This window comes from Heterocephalus glaber, unplaced genomic scaffold (assembly GCF_053883595.1).
Source record: "Heterocephalus glaber isolate CG9 unplaced genomic scaffold, H.glaber_assembly_v1.0 deba00001451, whole genome shotgun sequence".
NCBI classification, from domain to species: Eukaryota; Metazoa; Chordata; class Mammalia; order Rodentia; family Bathyergidae; genus Heterocephalus; species Heterocephalus glaber.
The window spans coordinates 4,248,001-4,267,946 of NW_028258301.1; the positions used below are offsets into that span (position 1 = coordinate 4,248,001).

Below are 19,946 nucleotides of genomic sequence, written 5' to 3' on the forward strand. Positions count from 1 at the left end.
TAAGTCCAGAGGGACTCCCTGATACCCCTGGATATGAATTAGAGAGAGCCCATGGGATGCACAATGCCTTCATTAAAGATAATTTTGCATCCTCTCTTAATTGGCTGAAGTGATGGTTCATTAGCATTTGCAGGTTTATGGCTTGTTGCAAGCCTGAGAGCAATGCCTTTGCACCTTCCCTAGACAGAAGGCACTGTTAGTGATAAGGGTAGTGGAAAGACCAACCATTTGATTTGATTTATGTTAACATTTCTGTTTAATTACAAGAGCAGCAGTGATCAGCAAGAGGACAACACTGTCACTCCACACACTTATTTATGTCATCATCTGCTGTCTAGAAAAGAACTAGCTGCAAATAGGTCTGTGACCTTGGCCAAACTTCCCTCCTTCTGTGGGCTTCAGATGACCAGTGGGATGGTGACTGGGGAGCAGATGCTTTCTATTTGTCTTTAAGCTCCAGATTTTGTGATTTGGGGGCTTCAGGATAAAGAGCTCTGATTCTCAGAAATGCTTCCACCATGCAGTTTCTACCACCAGCATTCTCCTAGTGAGAATATGTGATTCTTTCTCATTATTAGAGTTGGAGAAAATCTCTAACCACAGGCATTAAATCCTGTTGCTAAAACAGCTCCGAGGAGCAACAAAAAGCCTATCAATTATGAGAATTCACTACTACCGCTTTGGAGAATATGAAAAATAATAATAAAGACTAAGAATTCAGAGCTTCAAGATGCCCTAGAGGTCCTGTAGGCCAGCCCCTCCCAAAGCCTGGCTGTTCTCTAAGGCAGTATTTCCAGGTTTCCAGGGTTTGGTGGGACTTACCAAGGCATCATATGGGGAAAAAGAATTCAGAGTTCAAATAAATTTGGGCAATTCCAAATTAAGTGAAGTTAAAAATTTTTTTACAATAAGACTTTTCAGAATTTTGAATATGCTTGTAAAAACAGGGAACCCAAGAGGGAAAAATAGTAATTAGTATTTCTCAAAGGTAAGTGCCATGGCCCACATAACCCACCATCCATATTACGTTTATAAAACACATTTTGGGAAATGCCACTTCAGGAATTCTGCTTGCTGACTCGTTCGCCTGTGCAGCACTCATAAGCTTTTCATTTAACCTCCAGGACAACTGCAAAGGAGGGGATTTGCTAGGGTTTCTCTCATTGTAAACAATAAACACCTACTCAGACTGCTTTCATGAGAGGAAGTCCGTGGGAATGAGGAAAGAGAGAAAGAGAGGAAGGGAGTGAGGGAGGGAGGGAGCGAGGGAGGGAAAGGGAGAGGAAGGGAAGGATGTTTGTTAAAATTCTAGGGCAGCAAACAAAGCCAGACCTCATGGAGACCGATCAAGTCACTGGAACAGTTCAGAATGTAGGCAGCCGTATCTTTGCCTCTCTGTCATGCCCTCTGACTTTCATTCTCTCAACAACTCCCTCCAGATGTGCAGTCCCTCACAGAAGTTAAGGAATCTGTCTTAGGCCTGTGGCCTCTGAGGAGTGGGCATGGTGTACGTGTGTCTGAGAGGGCCCCCGTTCCTCCCTATTGTCCTACACTCCTCTTGCAGGTCCTACTTTCTAAATAAATAAATGATTATGCTAAGGCACAAAGCTATAATCCCCAGAGAACAATAACTATCACCAGATGCTTTCAGCATCCAACCCTTTATCTTTACCTACATGGCTTCCTAACCCCAATTATTTCAATCATATGATGTTGTGACATGAATACTGCTATGACTTAACATGATAAGCTGCTGTTGTGATTTAACAGACTATGGAATCTCAGTCACACTCTGTTATTGCACAGGGCATTATACTGTTAAAGGCTCTTAAAAACCACATTTGATCATTGCAACAACTCTTTGAGAAAAGAAAGCAAGTTTTTTATTATATCCATTTGAACAAAGAGGAAACTGAGCCCAAGAAAGTGATAAACAATATTTAAGGCCACAGGCTACATCTAGGGACTCTGCACTCCCACACACTGCTTTTACTGCGGTAGAATCAGAGTACTCACATTTCTCTCTGTCCACCTGCCTGAGCCTTCTTGTTTGTCCTTGGACAAGACACCTTTGTCTCCAAACCTCAGTTTCCCTCCTGCCCTCTTGGATGAATATAATGTGATGAAAGTTCTGGGGAGAAGCTTTCTCAAGAACACTATGACTACAAGATGAATGAACCTTAAAGACGTTGTGCTAAGTGAAAAAAGCCAGTCACAAAAAGACAAATACTATATGATTCCACTTATGTGAGGTATTTAAATAAGTCAAATTCACATGGACAGAAAGTAGGTTAGGAAAGTAGGATAACAAGGACTGTGAAAGGGAGAGATCAACAGGGAGTTATTGTTTAACAAGTTTGAGATTAATAGGTTTAGAGTTTCAGAGATGTATGGTGGTTATGGTAGTACTACATTATGGATGTATTTAATACTACTGAACCATATGCTTAAAAATGGTTAAGATGGTAAATTTTGTGTTATGTTGTGTTTTACCACATTTGAAAAGAAAAGAATGGCATGGCCACTGGGTTTGCAATATGAGCATTTTTTAGAGTTCTGGGGAGACCTGGGACCTAAGGTATTGAGGAATGGATAATGCATCTTCAGGCACTGCAGAGACAAGAAGTTATAAGGCAACTCCTACCAAAGGTCACTGGGGTATGAGGTGATGGGCTGAATCAATTTAAAATCAATAAACAATTTAGAGCGTCCTTCAGAAGGCCAGGCAATGGACACAGAGAAGCATTTGCACGCTCTCTGCTACCTCCTCCTCCCTATGCTTTCCTTTGCAGGAAGACAGGTCCCACCCTCTCCTGTACCCCAATGCAGTCTCTGAGCATTTGTAATGCACAAGTTGCCTTGCATCTGAAAAACAGACTTTCCATCTTCATATGACAATATGAAACTCTATGTTGGGTTTGCATTTCTTAATTAGGTGCTTGTCATTGTGTATTCCATAGAGCCATGTATAAGTAAACAGTCATAGACCTTTGAATAAATTTATTGGTTTTATTTATGTTTCTGGGCATAAAAATCTATAATTACCAGGTACAGCCTCAGTATAACTGATATTTAATGACAATTACTTTTTGTTACCATAGAAATGAGTCCAAAGTAGTTACCCATAATTTCTCATTTCTCAAACTGCACACATGCTGAATTGCAATATTACCATAGTAATTGCCTATTAGTCATCATAAAATACGCAGTTACCCAAAAGATAGCAGGATGCTGTGAAATTTCTCATCTTCAGAAAACCTCGGTGCTTCCTGGGAATGTGGAGGTGGGGGAGAGGAACAGACCTCTCCAGGTGGTGCAGAAATGATTCTGCCTGATAGCCTGGCACTGCAGCCCCCGTGGTGGAAATGGATGCTGTACTATCTGCAGACGCTCACTGCAGTCTCTTGCACTGGTAACCCTTATGTAGCAAAGGATGCTTCAGTGAAGTAAATCCAATTTAACTAAGGTTTGTCAAGGGCCTGCTGGGTGTCAAGGTCTGAGATGGGCCTTGGGGAAGCAGAAGCAAATCAGAGGTAGCCCTTGTCAATAAGAAGCCCAGTGTTTGTACTAGAATTGAGTGCCTTATATGCATTATGTCATTCAAAGCTCACAAAAGCCCTGTCATGGAAGGAGAATGGAAGACCCATTTTATCTACAGAAAAGAATAGAGGCACAGAGGTACCAAGGAATTTGTCCCAGGTTCCCCAGCACAAAGGGTCAGAGCAGGTTATGAAAACATGAGAACCGACCCTCGGTTTTAACCTTGTGCAGCACTGTCTCCTGAAGCAGGAGGAGCTCCTTCTGACCAGACCCACTAAGGGATGATTTTTAAAGGTTTTTTAAAGGAGTCCAAAGATATAAAAGGGAGCTAAAGGGCACAGCACAACATTATTAACATAACAGAGGGTGAAATATGAGGGGAAGTATTTCCAACACACACAGACACGCACATGCACACATACACACACACACTCACGCACACATGCATGCATACACACAATAACTGGACCACCTTTTCACCTCACATTCAGAGAAGGGAAATACTCTAAGCTATCCAAAGCAGAATAGAACATAAAATCAGCTATGTAAAAAGTAAAATACATGTTCATGTTCTATTTACTCTGTGACAACATAAAAGCCACATGTTTTTCATCAAGTTAAAAATGGAAAACAAAGATCTACAGCAAGCACAGAAAGTTATTGCCCCACCAATGGATCTGCCATCACATCCTCACACTGCGTCTCTTTCTCTGCCCCAGTCATGTTCCCCTGCTGCATGGCCCTGACACATCATGCAGAGACATCTGGTTCATTGCCTTGCCCAGGGCAGTGATCCTCTTGGCAGAATCAGAGGACCAGCTATGCCCTTCTGCTCATTTATCTCAAGGCATGGGTGGTAAGCACCATGGCTCACTGATGCCACCTCTGACTGTTAGAGAGTGTGTTACGTCCAGGCTATCCCTGCCAGCTAGTAACTTAGGCACTGCATTCCAAAGAATTACTCAGGCCCAAATCATATTCTGCCCAGCAGCCCTTCAGCTGTTTGGAGGGTGTGTCTCCACACTGTTCCCCACTCCACACTCCAACCACTGCCAACTCCTAGTCTCTGGGCTGAACTTCCGTAAAGCCTTCCAACTTCTCCTGTGTAAACTGGAGTCCGCTCCTCTCCCTGTTTTTTCTGCTGTCCCCTGAACATGCTCCAGATGTTTTTCATTGTCTGTTTTTGAACCATAGTGTCTGGAACTGAACAATTTTTTTTTGTATTAAATTCTTTTATTGGTACATTGTAGGTATATAACACAATTACATTTCTCATTGGGAATTGTACCTTTACATAATGCATCTTGGTTCTTATTTTTTCCCCATTCCTAGCCCTCATTTTATCCCCTACACCCTTCCCTATTTACAAAGACTTTATTTCCATTTTTTTCATTTCTCATCATTTTTCCTTTCCCTTCTTTCCTTTCCCCTGTCCCTCCCACTACCCCTATCCCTTTGGACCTTTTTTTCCTATTTTACATTATCGATTATTCATTCTAATCATTGGTACATTTTAGGTATACAATATAATGACATTCATCATTGGAAATTTGTACCTTTACATAATCTCTCTTGGTTCTTATTTTTCACCCTTGCCCAGCCCTCCCTTCAACCCCTCCAGTCCTCCCTATTTACAAAGATTTTGTTCCTATTTTTCCATTTTCTCATATTAATCCCATTCCCTTCTATCCTTTCCCCTAGCCCTCCCACTTCTTTCCCCTTTGCCCCTTTTCTTCCTATTTCACATGACCTATTATACATTTAGTCCTTATTTACACTTTCAGTTTCTCACACCAGAGAAACTATTTGGTATTTACACATGTGTGTCCTATTTATTTCACTTAAGAGTATTGCCTCAATGTGCATCCACTTAGCTATAAATGTCTCTAATTTCTCATTTTTTATGGCTGAGTAGGACTCCATTTTATTAAAAAACCACATTTTCTGTATCCAGTCTCCAGTTGATGGGCATTTGGGCTGTTTCCAAGTTTTAGCTATTACAAACTGTGCTGCTATGAACATAGGTGCACATATATCACTGTGGTATGATTCTTTTAATTCTTTGGGGAAGATCCCCAGCAGTGGAATAGCGGGATCAAATGGGACTTCCAGTCCTAGTTCTTTGAGGTATCTCCATACTGATTTCCACAGTGGTTGCACCAGTCGACACTCCCACCAGCAGTGGAGCAGGGTTCCTCTTTCCCCCCAGCCCCGCCAGCATTTGTTATTGGTTGGTTTCATGATAGCAGCCATTCTTTCTGGAGTGAAGTGGAATTTCAGCGTTGTTTTCATTTGCATCTCTCGAATGACCAGTGATGTTGAACATTTTTTCATGTATTTATTTGCTATTTCTACTTCTTTGTCTGAGAAATGTCTGTTCATTTCAGATGCCCATTTTTGGATTGGGTCTTTAAATTTGGGAGGTCTGATCTTTTTAAGTTCTTTATAGATTCGAGATAGTAGACCTTTGTCTGAGGAAGAGCAGGTGAAGATTTTTTCCCCCATTGTGGGTTGTCTCTTCACACTGCTGGTGGTTTCTCTTGCTGTGCAGAAGCTTTTTAATAAGAAGAGATCCCATCTGTTGATTGTTTGTGCTAGTTCACGGGTAACTGAGGTTTTGTTCATAAAATCTTTTCCTACACTGATGTCTTCAAGGGTTCTACCTAACCTCTTTTCCAACTGGTTCAGAGCTTCTATTTTAATATTTAGATCTTTAATCCATTTTGATTTTAGTTTAGTGCATGGCATGAGATATAGGTCTAGTTTTAATCTTTGGCAAGTTAAAGCCCAATTTTTCCAGCACTACCATTTATTAAAGAGGCTACCTTTCCTCCAGTGAGGGTGTTTGGCTCCTTTGTTGAAGACGAGATGGCTGAGTGTGTCTGGCGTTGTTTCTGCATCTTGTAATCTGTTCCACTGGTCCTCAAGTCTGTTTCTTTGCCAGTACCATGCTGTTTTTATCACAGTAGCTTTGTAGTAGAGTTGCAGGTTGGGGCTCGTGATACCCCCTGCCATGTTCCTGTTACCTAGAATTGCTTTTGCTATTCTGGGTCTCTTCTTGTTCCAAATGAATTTTTGGATTGTTTTCTCAAGGTCTGTGAAGTATGCTGCTGGGATCTCCATTGGAATTGCATTAAATCTATATAGCAGTTTTGGAAGTATGGCCATTTTCACTATATTAATCCTTCCTAACCAGGAGCAGGGGATGTCTGTCCATTTTCTGATATCATCTTCAATCTCTCTTTTCAGAGTGCCATAGTTTTCAGAGAAGAGGTCTTTGATTTCTTTCATTAGGATGATTCCTAGGTATTTCAGTTTTTTGGATGCTATTGTGAAAGGAATTATTTGCCCTATTTCTCTCTCAGTAAGTCTGTCATTGGTGTAGAGGAAAGCTATTGATTTTTGTGTGTTGACCTTGTAACCAGCTACTTGACTGAATTAGGTTATTAAGTCTAGAAGACTTTTGGTGGAGTTCTTGGGGTCTTCTATGTAGAGTATCATGTCATCTGCAAATAATGAGAATTTGACTTCTTCATGTCCTATCTTTATTCCTTTTCTTTCTTTCTCTTGTCTAATTGCCCTGGCTAATGTTTCCAGAACTATATTGAACAAGAGTGGTGATAGTGGACATCCTTGTCTTGGTCCTGATTTGAGTGTGAAGGATTTCAGTTTTTGACCATTTAGTATGATATTGGCTGTTGGTTCTTCATAGATGGCTTCTATCAGTTTGAGGTAGAGTCCATCTCTTCCAATTTTTTGTAGGGTTTTTATCATAAATGCATGTTGGATTTTGTCAAATGCTTTTTCTGCATCTATGGAGATAATCATATGGTTTTTGTCCTTGGCTCTATTGATATAGTGTATTACATTGATTGATTTTTGTATGTTGAACCATCCCTGCATCCCTGGGATGAATCCCAGTTGATCTTCTTGATGATCTTCTGCATTCTGTTTGCCAGTATCTTATTAAGGATTTTTGCATCTATGTTCATTAGTGAGATTGGCCTATAGTTCTCTTTTTCGGTTGGGTCTTTCTCTGCTTTGGGGATCAAGGTGATGCTTGCTTCCAGGAATGAATTTGGGAGTATTGCTTCCCTTTCAATTTCATTGAAAAGTTTCAACAGTAGTGGCAGCAGTTCCTCTCTAAATGTCTTGTAGAATTCAACAGTGAAGCCATCAGGGCCCGGGCTTTTCTTAGTTGATAAGTTTTTAATTACATTTTCAATTTCATTGGTTGATATTGGGTTGTTCAGAATTTTTAGGTCTCTTCGTTCAACTTTGGTAATTCATATGTATCTAGAAATCTGTCCATTTCTTCTGTGTTGTCCATCTTATTGACGTATAGGTTCTGGAAGTAGGTATTGATGATCGTCTGGATTTCTGCTGGGTCTGTTGTAATTTCAGGCTTTTCATTCCTAATTGCATGGATTTGGGCCTTGTCTTTTCTTTTTCTGACAAGGTTGGCTAAAGGTTTGTCAATTTTGTTGATTCTTTTGAAGAACCAACTCTTGACTTCATTGATTTTTTGTATTGTTCTCTTAGTCTCCATTGCATTGATTTCTCCTCTGATCTTTATAATTTCCTCCCTTGTATGAGCTCTGGGGTAGTCCTGCTCTTGTTTTTCTAGAAGCTTGAGGTTCAGCATCAGGTTGTTTAATTGGGCTTGTTCTGTTTTCCTAATATGCATATTCACTGCTATGAATTTCCCTCATAAGATAGCTTTCATTGTTTCCCATAGATTCCGATATGTTGTATTGTCATTGTCATTTAATTGAAGGAACTGTCTGATTTCTTCTTTAATTTCCTCTGTGACCCATTGGTTATTCAGAAGTGTGTTGTTCAATTTCCACATGTTTATGAAATTTTTTGAGTTTCTTTTGCTATGGATCTCCAATTTCATTGCACTATGGTCTGATAATGTACAGGGGATAACTTCAATTCTTTTGCACTTACTTAAACATGTTCTATGTGTGAGTATGTGGTCTATTTTTGAGAATGAGCCATGTGCAGCTGAGAAGAATGTGTATTCTGATTTTGTGGGGTGGAAGACTCTGTAAACATCTGTTAAGTTCATTTGTTCAAGAGTTCAATTGAGTTCTAGTATTTCATTACTTATTTTTAGTCTAGGTGACCTATCTATTTGTGACAGTGGGGTGTTGAGGTCCCCTGCTACAATTGTACTAGTGGATATATGACTTTTCATGTCCATTAGTATTTGTTTTATATAGTTGGGTGCACTAGTGTTTGGTGCATAGATATTTATGATTGTCATTTCTTCCTCTTGGATTCTTCCCTTTACAAGGATGTAATGTCCTTCTTCATCTCTCTTAATCAGTGTTGGTTTGAAATCTACTTGATCTGCAAAGAGGATAGCTAGTCCTGCTTTTTTTCGGGTTCCTGTCGCATGCAGTATTGTTGAGTTTCCTTTTGAATTAAGTGTGTTTCTTGTATGCAGCATATTGTTGGATTTTGCTTCTTGACCCATTCTGCCAGTCTATTTCTTTTGATTGGTGAATTGGGACCATTAACATTGATGGTTATAACTGAAACAGATTGACTTGTCATTGCCATGACTTTTTCTTTTTGTTGGGTTCTCCCCCTTTCCATTTAATTTCTTGTCATGCCAGATGGGTTCATTCTGCTTTGCTTCCTGGGGTTGTGATCCTCAATGTCTGTTCCTAGGATATTGTGTAAAATTCTTTGGAATGCTGGTTTGGTATTCACGAAGTTCCTAAGGTGCTCTTTGTCATGAAAGTATCTTATTTGTCCATCCATTTTGAAAGATAGTTTTGCAGGGTACATCACTCTGGGTTGGAGGCTGTTTTCTTTTAGGGCTTGGAATATATCACTCCAAGCTCTTCTTGCCTTGATGGTTTGTGTTGAGAAGTCTGCTGTGATTCTGATGGGCTTTCCTTTGTATGTGATTTGTTTCTTTTCTCTGACTGCTTGGAGAACTTTGTTCTTCTGTTGTGTTTCTGGAATCTTAACAATTATATGCCTATGTGTAGATTTTTTTTGATCAAGGCTATTTGGAGTCCTATATGCCTCACTTATCTGGATGTCAAGCTCTTTTCCCCTGCTTGGGAAGTTTTCTGCCATTATTTCTGTGAAGAGATTTTTTATGTCATCTTCCCTCTCTCCTGTTTCTTCATTGAGCCCAATCAGTCTTATGTTATTCTTCTTTGCATCATCTAGCAGCTACTGGATTGATTTCTCATGTTCCCTTATAATTTTGAAGCAAGTTTTCTTTTCCTGGTCACTCATTGCAATCTTATCTTCTATATCTGAAATTCTGTCCTCACATTGGCTCATTCTGCTGTGTAGACTTTCAATGGAGTTTTTCATGTCCTGGAAATCTATTTGCATCTGTTTTATGGATTCCATTTGTTTCTTATGTTGGGACTCCATCATGTTCCTCAGCTCCTCTCTAGATTTATTAATCATGTCTTGCACTAGGGGCACAATTTCTCCTGTTATCTGAGAAATTATTTCTGATTTCATTTTTTCCAGATCCCCTTTTGTTGCCAGTTCAGTGGTTCCAGGTGGTTGAGTATCAGAGTGTTCCATCTCATTTCCCTTTGGGGTTGCTGTAGGTGATCTGGAAGTCTGGTTTTGAGACTTATTTACATGTTTTCTCATTTCGACTGGGGTGGGGGGCTGTTAGCGCCTGCATGGATTACCTCCTCTGAGCTGGGTGAGGTGGGGCAGGGGCCGTGAATAGCGGTAGGGATGGTGACCCAAAAGCCCTTTCCTTTGGGCTGGGAGCAGCGGGAGGGATGGTGGCCTGGAAGCCCCTTCCTCTGGACCAGGAGCAGTGGGATGGTGGCTCAGAAGCCCCTTCCTCTGGGCCAGGGGCAGCAGGACAGAAGGTGACCCAAAATCCCTTTCCTCTGGGCCTGGAGCAGCGGGAGGGATGGTGACCGGGAAGCCCCTTCCTCTGGACCAGGAGCAGTGGGACGGCGGCTCAGAAGCCCCTACCTCTGGGCCCGGAACAGTGGGACTCAGTACCTTTGTCTGGTGGTCTGGTGTCCTCTGCGTCTTTGTATTGTGGAACCAGGTGGCTGCCTGTCTGCAGCGGGGTGATTCGGTGTCTTCTGCGTGACTCAGGACCTCGGTAGGGCATGCACAGACCTGCCTGTCTGCAGCAGGCTGATTCGGCATGTGTTCTGTGCGACTGGGGACCTTGGTAGGGTGTGCGCAGACCTGCCTGTCTGCAGTGAGGTGATTCGGCGTCTTCCATGCTACTCAGGACCTCGGTCCTGAACAGTTTTGATAATGGTGATAACAGCTACCATCTTTGAACCTTCTAGGCCCAACACTGCTCTAGCCATTTTGCATTTTTTGGTTTCATTTCATTTTAGTGCAACTGCATCCTTATTCTCATTTCACAGATGAGGAAATTGAGGCACAGGTAAATTAGGGAAGTTTTTCAAATTTGTAGAACTAATTGGTGGACCAGGAGTAGGAAGAGACCATCACAAGCCTCATGCTGGGGACCATACTGCCTCTGATACAGCCCACTTGCACTTTGCTGTCTGACACTGAGTTCTCCTCTACCTAAATTCCTAACAAAGCCTTTTTGTTTTAATTCTGCTAAATCTTACCCCCACCCCGTCCTCTTTTAGAGCCTTTAGAGAAGCCTGCAGCATAGATAGGGCAGAAATTACTCTTTCGGAACAAAGAAGAAATGGACCACAGAGAGGTTAAGTCAATTGCTCAAGGTCACACAGTGAGTGAGCCACCTACTTCAAATGCAACCAAAATAACAGCAGGGGCCAGATAGACCCTTACCTCCCAGAGACTCTCTCCTGCTTCATGTAAGTTGAGTTACGCCTCTACGGCGGCCAAAAGGACACTGGTGCCGGCCGGCCGTGTGATCAGGTGTCTAACCTACAAGTGCCTGCTGCCAGAATCAATTATTCAAATGAGTTTCCCAGCCAGGTTCCATGGAAAAGGCCAGATGGCTAGATGTCTATGGAGGTAGCTCCCCATCTCTGCCCCTGTAAGCAGTTCAACAGCCTTTCAAAGTTAGAGTTGATAGCAAGTTGATTTTAATAATTGATTCTACAATGAAGACAGACCTCTGAGGAGAGAGTAAGGAATGCAGAATTAGTGACTGGGAGTCTGGAGGAGCAAATTAATGTGATAAACTCAAGAACGCCATCATTTCTGGTCTTAGTTCCTAAACAACTGCTTGCATAGTGTCAATTCTCACTGACATTCTCTGTGATTCTCCATTGACTCTCAGAAGGAAACTAAGCTTTTTAGCTAGGACTTAAGGCTTATAGAATGTTGCCAATCTTCCTTCTCAGTGTCATCTCCCATTGTCCCTCTTGCAACTTCCCACACACCCACCCAGCCCCCTTGCCTTACTGGGGTCTTTGCATGAACATAAACCAGCCTGTTCTCGCACATATCTGTCCTTTGCTGGCACTCTGCCCAAGAAGCCTTCCAACTAAATTATTTCTTTCTTCTGTTTTGTTCTCCCCCATTCTCTTTCCTCCCCGCCTCCCTTTCCTCAAATGTTCACCAAACACGTACTTTGCACCATGCATTGGGAATATATGATGGACTTGACCCCTATGCTTACCTCACAGTCCATAGAGGAGGCAACTGCACTGGTGAAGGGAAATCAAGGCTCTGTGGAGTCGCAAAGGAGGTACCCCTACCTTAGCTAGGAGCGTTAGGATAGGGGAAGTCAGTGACCATATCCTGAAGGAGGTATCAGGCAAGACAAGTCTTAAAGGATGAGTGGAAGTTAGCCAGAGAAAGAGAATGGCGATATGTTCTAAACCAAGAGGATGATGGTAGTAAATAACAACACTGATGATGATAATAACACAAAGCATTAATTGCAAGCTGCTAGAGAATATGCTAAGTGTTTTAGATGCATTACTGCAGTGGAGATATAGGCATGATAATTAATTATACTCCTTCAATTCTCAATCTACTAACAATTTAGAAAGAAATACAGGAATCAGAAAGGTAGAAGTCAAAATATTAGCGTTAGTATTGATAGAGGCAGGATTGGGAAGCCATTACCTATATCTGTGGCCACAATTGCCCTCCTTTTACTTCACTCCAAAATTCAACCTCCCCAGCAGCCATAAGCAAAGCAGGTAGTGAGCTCCCTCCTAAGAACATGCCAGAACGCAGAGAGGAGACTGGAATGGAGCTGTTCTGTAGGATTCCACATCCAAAAGTGCATGCTAAGGGTGGCTGGGCCCAACAGGCTCTGTTCCTTATCTTGACTGGTTGATCAATTAAATAAGTTCCATCTCCTCCCTCAGGAAAGGGGTAGCAAAGGTAGAAGACTAGAGTCCTTATTGGTATAGAAAGCAATGGGAGGTCCATCCAACAACCACATGAACCTGTTGTGCTATCCTCATATCACAGATTAGGATGCTGATGTACACAGAGAGGTTGAGTTGTTTGCTTAACACTCCACTGTTCATAGTAGGAGGTGCAAGGAGTCAACCCAAGAGCTTATTCTAGCCTGTGCCTCTGAGCTTTGCTGCCTGAGTCTAGACTAAACCAGATGCTTGGGGAATGAAGCATGCCCTGCAGTGGCTGATTTGTGTGATCAGTGCTGCAGTGCATACATTGCATCTACTATGGCATATGGCATACAGTGCATATGGCATACAGTGCATCCACTGCACAGAGGCATCAGTAAGAGGAGATGGGGCCTAAAGTACTGCTCAGGCTGGACAAGCCTTGAGACTCAGTGGGACTGCATCAGCCTGCAGGAGGGATATCTTTTTGAAATAACCTGAGAAACCCTCCTACGGGCTAGTCCTGCATGGTGTACCGATATAAGTAGTGTAGGAATAAATGGGGAATGGACTGTGGAGGACCCCATCCGCCAACATCACACCATAAGAACAGCTAACATGTGCAGCACTTATCTCACATTAAGCCATGTTCTCAGCACATAACATATGCAATCTCATTTAGTCCTCAAAACAATCCCCTGAGAAAGGCAAAATGCCTACTTTTTGGATCAGAGCTGAGGCAAAGAGAAGTTCAGCTACAAAGGTAATATTTTTCTGAGCCAAGATTTTATCCAGGCAGTGTGGTTCCAGAATCCACACAGGAATTCAGGGCCATTCTCTGCCTTGAAGTGAGTGGGCAAAGGGTTTGCCAGCTCCCAGATCTTGTGAGGACATAGAGGACTTCTTCCTAGTTGATCTCTTCTGCCCTTATTTACTTAAGAAATGCAGTAGTTAATTTCTAACCTTAAGGGCCAGTGAGCAACTATAGAACATGTCCTTCCTTGGGTCTTTTTAAAAGGAGCAAACTCCTTAGCAGTGTTTTATGAAAAGAAAAACAATCCCTTGGTTCTGGAATGAACTTCCAAGCCTGCCCTCACACAGCGGTGTGACCATGGCAACCCTCATCTAACCTCTTGGCCTCAGCCTCCCCATCTTTGAAGGGTGAGAATTGCACTGAATCTCGAGTTTGTCCAGTTGGTTGACTGGCCATACAGACTGTGTTAAATTGGAGTGCTGGAAAGCCCCCTTCCTGTGCCCACTGTTTGCTGTTGCCAAACAGGAGCCAGGAGGGTGGAGGGAATGCTAATTCCTGGAGCATATGCTATGACTGATAAAGAGAGGCAGTCTGATAAAGCTGCTCCTTGCTAGGAAATAGGGCCCAAGCATGTGAAGCCTGGAAATGATCCCCTTTTCAGGTGTGATCTGTTTATTCTTTTCCCCAATTCTACCATTTTTCCAAAAAGGACACCATTAAAGGCTAAAGACCTTGCTGAACCTTGGAGATAGGAAACTCAAGTGTTAATCCTGGCTTTGCTACAAACCAAGAGGACCTGACATAGATGTGCAGTTTAAGCACTGCCCAAAGGATCTTGGCCCAGGGACCAGTGGAGGATATGACTTTACTCCCAACCCAAAGTCTGACCAGAACAAATGGGATTATTTTATATTTAATTCATTGAGAAAGGGAACCTGTTTGTAACTGGTTAGCCTAGAAAAGGGTGCCTTTGATCGATTTGTATACAGATGATTTTTTTTCCTAGTTATTCATTTTAAGAATTAGCTTCCCCGCTAAAAAATAAAATTGCATCTATTCCTACCTCACATGAAGGACAGTCCCTCTATCAGACTCTGTCCTCACTCCTAGGACTGTTAAGAGAAAATAACGTGGTGGCTAAGAACATAGGCTTACAGCAGGGCAGACAGAGTTTAAATCTGTCACTTGTCCTTGCCAAATCATGGACACATTCCTTAACCCTCTGAGGCTCTATTTATGCAGTTCACCTGAGAGTCAGCTGTGTACCAGACCCTGAGCTAGCACTGAAGATTCAATGGGAATGAAATAGATTGTCTTTGCTCTAACAGCTTTTTGAAGGTCTTTAAGCAAAACAGATGAATTTATTCAAAGTCCAAAAGCTACTTGATGGCAGATTTGAGGCTCAAACCCAATTCCTTCTGACTTTGAAGCCTATGTTCTTATTGATCTGCCTCTTTCTTCACAGTCCAGGTCAACAAGATTTTCTGTCATGTTGATCTAGAGGAAAATTCTTTAAATACTTTGTTGGTGCTAATTAGGTGTGGATGGGTTATGATTATCCTTTGTGTTTGAGATAAAGAGTACTACCTCTATCAGCAGAGCTCAACCCACCTGCAGAACACTTTGCAGGGACAGTTGGTGACAGATTGTCTGGCTGACCAATAGAGCTAGAAGGTGCCTCAGTCCAAGGGCTACTGAATGCCAAAGGTTTTTTGTGGCAATAAATAAACCAATATTTATTTTGCTTTTGGGGAAATATATTTAATTGAATATAGTTCATTGGTAATGCTGAAAAACTGCTGTTTGGTGGACACAGACATGCCCCATACATCTCTGTCAGTGCCAAAACTCCCAGAAATATGCAGCCTCACAGTGCTCAGGGTGAAACTGATCTGGAGCCACTGAGCTGACTTCTACTCTGTCTTTTAGAAGAATTGAAAACAAAATCATAAGAAGAAGAATTCAAATCATTGCTCTCATTCTGTATGCCATTATTGCAGCAGACACAAGTATAATGCCCTATACAAGATGGAGCTATTTATTTGCTATTTAAACAGCATTCTCAGGAACCACTATATCCTTGCCACTGGGCAAGAGAGGAAGAGACCACGATGGGAAAAGGAGACAAGTCATAGCTTAATGTCCCTTCCATAGATTGTACTGTCTCACACATGGGTAGAGGAACCTCAAAGGGCAACTATGAATCATCCTTGTGTCAAGAAGACCTGGGCTCCAGTCTTCTAAATTCTAGTAGCTGTCAAGTGACCTTCTGAAGGTCAAATTCATCTTGGATTTTATTGGCTTATTTATAAACTGAGGTTAAATGATACCTACCTCCCTTGATTATTGCGAATGTGTTTAGTATTTAATAGATGTTCAAATACTTTTCAAAGTACAGTTAAATGTCACTTAGCAAAAGAAGGAAATACTTTGAGAAATGCATCATTAGGTGAGTTTGTCATTGTATGACCATAAAGTATATTTACACAAAATATGATGGCTACAGTGTCACTAGGTGATATAATCTTAGAGACCATTGTTGTATGTACAGCTTGGCATTGACTGAAATGTTTTACTGTGAGTGACTGTATATCTGCAAGTAATTACCTAAGCCTAGTTTGCAAAGTTGCAGAGTATTCATTCATGCATTTGTGCATATATTCAATCATTCATTCATCCATTCAATAGATATAATGAAATTTCTCTGCAACTGGGTCTATAGTAGGTAACATTGGAATGGGGGTGACTCCATTCCAGGGAATTAGACATTTCCTCCTTTAATTTTGAGTATTGGGTATTTTGTCTCAGCAATGAGAAAAGTAACTAAGACACTCTCTCATCCTTTGAGTCCTGTCTGTATTCCACACAAATCTCAAGGGTTGCAAAATACATGCAATTAATATTAAGTGATTGGTAACCTTTGGCCAGTTGATAATTCATTTTAAAACTGTGTCAAATGTTTTCCTAGAATATTTTGTCTTATTTCTATTTTTACATAACTTTATTGGAAATACATTCTCCTTCCAAAGTCCCAGCTCTGGGTCTAAAGCCTAGTTTTTGATGCTCTAGAATCATATAATGAAAGAGTTGAAGGAGACCTCCATGAATGAAGTATATTCACTTTGTTGTATGAAAAGGAGCATAGAACCCAGGGAGGATAGGTGACTTTCCCAAGATGACACACACATTGGAGGGCCATATCACTGGAGAGGCATTCAGCTAAAGTAACAAAGACTATCTCTGGCCACTTAATCAGGGACAAGAGCTCATGCGTCTTTACTAAAATGTTTTGTTCATTGAATATGCAACTGCTAGTAGACCTAACTGCCATTAGAAGCATTATTTGAAAATCATCTTAAAAAGTGCCCGTGCAGGTAGTATGTACTGAAGAGTTGCACAAATGCTCTAATAGCTTCCAAAGAGTTCTAGGCTCCTTTGAAGATTGAAATTGCCTTTGAATCACCAGTCACACTCATTTTCATTGCAGGCTGTGTCAGAGTTCATCTTTCAGGATCTCTCATCTCTAACATTTTTTCTTCAGTTTTGAATATTACTTTTATTTTTTTAAATCAAAGAGACTTCCTGGAAGCAGCATGGTCAAGATGAAATACTACGGAGCCCAGGGCCAGGATTCCAGTCCGGGCCAGATGGAGTATTCATTATGTGACTTTGAAGGAACAGCTTGCTTTCAACACTACCCCTGGAAAAATGGAGTCCACTTGTGTGGCTGAATGTTTTGAGAATTAAATAGTATTACATAGGAAATGTTCATTCAACAACTAGGATCCAGGCTGTTTGTCAGGTACAAAAATACAGGAATTTATGGCCCACTGGGAAAGATAGACTCAACAGTTTCTACATTTTTGTGCTGTGATCACTGTGATGGGGCAGAGGAAAAGCATCTACCACACATTTATAGGAAGTGTAAATCCTTCTCTACCTCATAAAGGAGACCATATTTAAGTTTAAACAGCTTCAGTGATGCTACATTTATCACCATGACTACTGTCATCATTGGCTGTCATTTATTCAAGTTCATTCTGTTTTGAGGATTCTACTGGATCATTTATGTACACAATCTAGAAGGTCAGAATTGTTATCCTCATTATACATATGATAAAACACAAACCCAGAGTGGTACTTAAAAAAGAAAATTTTAAAAGGTCACATAGCTGGTAAAGAATCCAGACAAAACTTAAAGCTAATTATGAGTCCCCAAACCTGTGGTCTCCACAATATAGCCTCACTGTTCTGTGTAGCTCCATGAGGCAAGGCTGATGAGAAAAGTTACTGGGATAAAAACTCAACTAAAGAAGAGAAAGAATTTACTTAAAAAGCTTCCCAATAATGAGATGAGATACCTGGATAGGTATTGAGCTGCAGGTTACAAAGATATCAGAGAGCAAGCTGATAACCTGACCAAGATACTGCTGAGGGTAGAGACAGGCACATAACTAAGCATCTCTAAAGATACAGGATACAGTTGTTTATGATTAAGTCTGTAATCAACGACAATGTTCTGTTTAAAAAGTTTAAATGCTCAGTGGGGGCTGGAAGAGCCCTGTGGACACAGCACTCAGATCAATTGTTCCCTCTGATTGGTAACAAGCTACTGGAATTGGACAATATAGAATCCTCTTGGAGTTTTCCACAAATTATTCCATAAGGCCACATGCTTAGAGATGCATTCAGCTAAAGTAATAAGGACTGTCTCCAGCCACTTAATGAGAAAAGAAGGGGCTTACAGAATCAAGCAGAAGCTAGAGATCAGACTTGAAAAACAAAAGTTTAATCGAGTAGCTCTGAAGGGTAGTACCTTTGCCATTATTTGTTGCTATAACAACATATCAGAGATTGGGTAATTTATAAAGAATGGAAGTTTATTTGGCTCACAGTTGAGGGGGCTGAGAAGTCCAAAAGCATGGCACTGCCATCTGCTCAACATCTGTCCAGGGTCTGGCTGCTGCATCATAACACATCAGAGGGCATTACATGAGGAAACAGAGCAAGCATACTAGCTTGGGTATCTCCTCTTCTTGCAAGGCCACTAATGCTATCATTGGGCCCTAAACTTGTGACCTCACCTAATTCTAATTACATCCCAAAGACTCCACCTCCAAATACTATTAACATATAAATTTGAGGATTAAGTTGCCAACACATGGAACTTTTGGGGGAACACATTTAAACCATAACAGGCAAGAATAATCTGCCTCTGTTGTCCAGAAAAATTGCTGCACAACACTCCCCACTCCTGGCATCACACAATTCCAAGATTAAGTCCTGCACTAACGTGGCTGTTGCCTGAGCCTGGGTTCCTTGCTGCTTCCCTGGCTTCTAGGTCACAAATAGGAAGGAATTGGCACATCTGGCTTCCATGGTAGGAGACAGGAATGCCTATGGCCTTGTTAACTTGTGTATGAAAGTCAAATTCACTCAATTCCATCACTGCATCTAATAATAAAGTTAGAAGCTGGGAATTCTCCAAAGAATATAGACAAAAATTTACTATAGATTAGGAGAGAACAGAGCATAGATTTGTACTTAGATCTGCCTGATTTCCAGACTAGAGTTAAAAATGAGGTCATTCTTGACCATTACTGTCCACTTCACCCTCTTATCGACTGTAAAATTAGTAGTCTATATCCTGCATAAAGGATATAACACAAGATAATAATAAAATATAATAATAAATTTTTCAGCAATTATTATATACCAACACTTTTGCTAAGTTAAGTTCATTATCTCATTTAGTCTTCACAACCTGAATTATAAATGGATATAAATCCATAAATATATCTTTTTCCTGTTAGACTATATATTTCTTGAAGCAGAGAACATCTGTTTTCAATCATTCTATCCCAGCAAAACTATCATGGAATTGGTATATAAAATTTCTCAACAAAACTGCAATGAATTGGTATATTTAGCTCTTGGCTTATCTTTCCTCTATAAGTTTTTCATCACTGGGACCAAATGCCCAATATAAGCAATTTTAAGGAGAAAGGGTTTAATTTTGCTCATGATTCCAGAAGGTATAGTCCATGGCTTCAAAGCAGAAACATGGAATAAGGACTTGGTAGAGGAATGCTGCAGTCACCATTGGTAGAGGAATGGTGACTGAGAAGCAAAGTAGGGAAACAGTACCAGCAAGAGATATACCCTCCAAAGGCATGCCCCACACCCAAGGCAATCAACTTGACTATTGCACTTAACTGTCACATTCCATTTCTTGTCAATTTGACAGCAAAACACATATCCTTAAACCATACTGAATCTCCAAATAAGGACAGTAGCGAGTTCATAATTCTGCCTAATGTAATACAACTATCCTACATACAACCAAAAATGGAATGATCCCTTCCCCAAAGTCTCAA

At 41.1% G+C, this 19,946-nt stretch overlaps 1 protein-coding gene across 3 annotated transcripts in view; it reads left to right on the forward strand.

Moving 5' to 3' along the window:
- LOC101710436 (AGBL carboxypeptidase 4) overlaps positions 1–19,946 on the forward strand; it is a 1,386,524-nt gene that overhangs the window by 1,231,152 nt on the left and 135,426 nt on the right. The gene's annotated exons all lie outside the window — the stretch shown is intronic.